The sequence below is a fragment of the Chrysochloris asiatica genome, unplaced genomic scaffold (genome assembly GCF_000296735.1).
Source record: "Chrysochloris asiatica unplaced genomic scaffold, ChrAsi1.0 scaffold00190, whole genome shotgun sequence".
Taxonomy (NCBI): domain Eukaryota; kingdom Metazoa; phylum Chordata; class Mammalia; order Afrosoricida; family Chrysochloridae; genus Chrysochloris; species Chrysochloris asiatica.
In genome coordinates, this window is record NW_006408708.1 from 1844385 (window position 1) to 1848090 (window position 3706).

General features: G+C 39.5%; 1 pseudogene; it reads right to left on the minus strand.

The window, feature by feature from the left end:
- Positions 1-345: 345 nt before the first annotated feature.
- Positions 346-1689, minus strand: LOC102813213 (annotated as a pseudogene).
- Positions 1690-3706: the final 2017 nt, after the last annotated feature.

Consider the following 3706-nt stretch of genomic DNA (forward strand, 5'->3'; position numbering starts at 1 on the left):
AGAAAGCAATGGATTTCTTGACTGTACTACAAATTCCCCTAGCTGTAAGCCTTCCAAGCTTCTAAATATTCCTTTATACATGGTTCAGAGTTCTAGCACAGAGCCTGCTTGGTCCGGTATTCTGTGTTGTTGCGGACAGAGTTCCTTACTGCACGTTAGGAGCTCTGGCTTATGTATTGCCCTGATATTTGAAAATATTTTTCCAGAAATCATAGTTAGCATGTCCACTGGCCAGGTAGAGAACTGATAAGTAAAACAGCAAAGAAAATAAAAGCATCCTTCTAACTTTTTTTTTAATAACTTTTAGTTGGAATGATCTTCTGTGACACGCAGTTCTAGAAAGACTCATATAAAATTGGAGTTCTTCTAGTACTTGTTCTTCTTGATACCAGTGGCAACAAAAGACTGACTCTGGTATATTTCAGAGTTAGCTTTCTTTTTTAAAAAAAGCAGTTATTTCTTCTTCCAAAAGTCTTCTCTTTTCTTCAAGTTTCATTCTCTTTTCCTGGTGAACTCTTTTAAGATGTTCAAATTTGGCCTGGAGCTCCCTCCCAGTTTCCTTCTCCTTGACCTGCTGCACAAACGTCCGCTTCATCTCCTCTTCCCTCCTCTGGCGCTCACCGCAGATCTTGTGCCTTTTGGCTTTGTAGGTCTCTTGAACACTGGCAGGCTTGTTCTTGGAGCCCATGTCTTTGAAGCCCAGTTCCTCCATTTTGCAGCGTCTGTACAGCTCATAGTGCAGAGTGTGGGTCTGCTATCGCAGGTCTTCCATGTTGGTGCAAATGAGCATCTTCCAGAGCTTTATGAAATCGCAGTGGTTCTCATTTTCCACCTGAGCAACACCCCAAGGATACTGACGAGCTTTGACCATCTTATTTCCAACTTTTACCTCATCCATACTTCCTACAACAGCAAATGGTAAATATGCGTTCATTTAAGAATTCATTTTAGCAATAGTTTCATCATCTGTTGGGAACTGGTATATCTGGATACCATTGCTAACCAGTTCACTCATGAGCTTGATCTTGAATTTCTGTAACTCCGTTTTATAAATTGCATCAGCTTTGGCAATCACTGGTATAATGTTCAACTTACCGTCCAGGTTCTTCATGGTTAAGAGGTTGACAGTCTTGAGAGAGTAGCCCATAGGTGAGATGAAGTACAGACACACGTGCACACAGGACTCTTGGAAGGTGCAGAGGCTCCGCTTAATCTTCAGCTCTTCTTGGAGATAGGCCTCGAACTAAGCATCTATGTAGTCCACTATTGGCCGATAGCTCTCTTCTTTGTTTATTTGGTCACCAAATCCCACTGTATTCACAATGGTCAACTTCAGTTGCACGTTGCTTTCCTGGAGTTCATAAGTCTGAGCCTTAAATCTAACACGTGGATGAAAGTGTAAGGCCTCGTGGTCTTCAAAATTAGTATTAAACAATGTGTCAATCAGCGTGGATTTTCCAATTCCGGTTTCCCACACACAGGATGTTGAAGCAGAAGCCTTGCTGAATGCATCTATTGACCAGATAATCAGGCAAACTCTCAAAACCCACAAGGCCAGACAGTTCAGGAACGAATGTTTTCTTTCTTTTGTCTCTGTTCGTCTTCGCATACGTGTGAGACCCTGCAAGGTGATTTCGTTGCCAAATTAGTTTCAAAAAGCAGGTGCTGGGACATTTGGGAGGAGGCCATGGTCCCCGGCGGGAGCGGACCAGAGGGCGTGGCCGTGGTCTCAATCCCAACATGAGTTTTTTTTTATGTGTTTGTTTTTAATAGAACTAGTTTTTGTAAATGATTGTAGCAGAAATAATAGTTCTTTTGACAGATATACTATTTCCTCATTGGAACCAGATGACTAACTAAAAGTGTTTCAATGAGTGGATGAATTTCTCAAAATGTTATTGTGAGAATGAAATGCCATATTACATGTCAATGATGCAGCATAAAATCATTGATTGATAAATTCAGATTTTGTTAAATATCTTATGATTGACTCATGGTCTTCAGCTTTCCAGTTTATTGCTTCTAATCTTCATTTTAAGTGTAGTCACAGTTTCCTCCTAGGTCTATAAGAAAATAGCTCACTTTATATCTCATATTTATACAAGTCAAAGTAATTTGGTTAACCTTTGCATAATTTGAAAATTCCTTACTTCGTTAAATATTCTTTTCTCTTGAACTTTAAAACACGAAACCAAACCTACTGCTATTAAATTGATTGAGACTCATAATTATCCTATAGGACAGAGTTGTTGTTGTTGTTGTTAAATGCCATTGAGTCAGTTCTGACCAATAACAACCTTGTGTAGGGTTTCCAAGGAGCAGCTGGTGAACTTGAACTGGCAACCTTGTGGTTCAAACCAACTCAGCAGTCGAGCACATTAGCCCACAGTACCACACCAGGATTCCATAGGACAGAGTAGACCTTCCCAATAGAGTTTCTAAGGCTATACATCTTTGCAGAAGTAAACTACCACATGTTTCTCACATGGAGTGGCTGATAAATTCATACCACCAGCTTTTCAGTTAGCAGCTGAGCACTTAATCACTGTGCCACCAGAGATCCTACTTTGTACCTTTATCATAGAGTTAAAATCATGTCTGCCAGTATATAGTATCAAGCCAGATGATGGTCATGAATCACATTAATTCCTGCCTGACAATTCTCAGCAAAGCTGGTAAATGAAAGGTTCATGTGTACTTGGTTCTATTCATTTTTCAGGGACAGACATAATTCAGAAACATTGAAACCACTTCAGCCGTGGACACAATTTGAGAAAACAAACATGAGACAAAGCTCTGGTCTTCCAGGACATGGTGAAACCTGGAATTGACCAGGATGAACCCATTGTCACTATTCACACAATTTTAACATATTCTATGTTAAAGCATACTAACTATACCAATTGTTCCATGACTGTTTTTCCATGGCCATAGAAGATTCTTAATTGGCCTGGCTCTTTCTTCCATTTCACCCCAAACAACTAGGAGATTGATGGCTAGCTAATATTATTCCTGAATTCACTTGGCCTTGTTGATACATTTTAAAATCATTTTCAGTAGTATAAAAAAGCTGCAGGTGGAATTAAATAGGAATTAATTAAATAGGTTTCCTAGGAGAGGCTGGTGGGGTTGAACCACTGACTTTTCAGTTCAAACTGACCTAGCAGTTTAGGGCATTATTCTGCAGTGCCACACTAGAACTCACATTCCAAAGAGAGGTAACCCAACGGAATGCAGAAATCATCAGACAATATATTTTATATCCCATACGAGTAAAGTTTTGCAAAAGGTAATACAGAAAAGGCTACAAGCATATATTGACAGAGGTCTTCCAGAGGTTCGAGTTGGATTCAGAAGAGGCTGTGGAATGAGTGATATCGTTGCTGATGTCCGATGGATCTTAGCAGAAAGCAGAGAATACCTGTGCTTTATTGACTATGCAAAGGCTTTCAGTTGTGTGGATCATGACAAGCTATGGACAACATTGAGAAGTATGAGTATTCCAGAACACTTAATTGTGCTTATGAGGAATTTGTACATGGACCAAGAGGCAGTTGTTTGAATATAACATGGGAATACTGAGTGGTTTAAAATTAATAAAGGTGTATGACAGGGTTGTATTCTTTCACCACATTTATTCAACCTCTATGTTGAGCAAATAATTTGAGAAGCTGAGTTATATGAAGAAAAATGTGGCATCAGAATT